This window comes from Primulina tabacum, chromosome 13 (genome assembly GCF_025594145.1).
Source record: "Primulina tabacum isolate GXHZ01 chromosome 13, ASM2559414v2, whole genome shotgun sequence".
NCBI classification, from domain to species: domain Eukaryota; kingdom Viridiplantae; phylum Streptophyta; class Magnoliopsida; order Lamiales; family Gesneriaceae; genus Primulina; species Primulina tabacum.
In genome coordinates, this window is record NC_134562.1 from 10,934,216 (window position 1) to 10,934,828 (window position 613).

At 41.8% G+C, this 613-nt stretch overlaps 1 non-coding gene across 1 annotated transcript; it reads left to right on the forward strand.

Annotated features, from left to right (window-relative positions):
* The first annotated feature begins 291 nt into the window (after positions 1-291).
* LOC142523539 (small nucleolar RNA R71) lies at positions 292-397 on the forward strand. The gene has a single exon (XR_012814730.1). It is a non-coding gene; the product is annotated as a small nucleolar RNA R71 (small nucleolar RNA).
* Positions 398-613: the final 216 nt, after the last annotated feature.

A 613-nucleotide genomic window follows, 5' to 3' on the forward strand; every position in this document is an offset into this window, starting at 1 on the left:
TGCAGACGCATAGCCGTACCACCCATATTCAAACCATCCAGTTTCCTGTTCAAGACATCAAGTGCTGCAATAATAGCGAAAATGTAAGTTACCTGGTGAACTCCTGCACTTCTTCACTGGTTGTTCCTTTCAGATTGAGGATGATAGCTGCTAGCAGCCATTTCCTCCAATAACCCGTATCCTTCCTCAGCAGTTTTTCTCAAGAGGTTTCCACAAGCAGCAACATCTATCATAGTACGATAAGGAGTAAGCAAGCCATAGTAAAAGGTTTGAACAACTAACCCAAGTGGCAGTTCGTGATGAGGGCATCTTCGTAATAGATCCTTGAAACGCTCCCGTGCCTCATATAAAGATTCCTGCTCGAACTGAGCAAATGTGGTGATGTCTGCCCGCAACATCATTTTCTTAGATGGAGGAAAATATTTAATGAGAAACGCTTTCGCCATGTCCTCTCATGTGGTGATCGAACCTACAGGAAAACAATTCAACCATGCTTTAGCTTTATCACGTAAGGAGAAAGGAAATAAACGCAACCTAACAGCATCATCAGAAACTCCATTAAATTTAAAAGTATCGCAAATTTCAAGAAAATCTGCGATATGTGTGCTTGGAT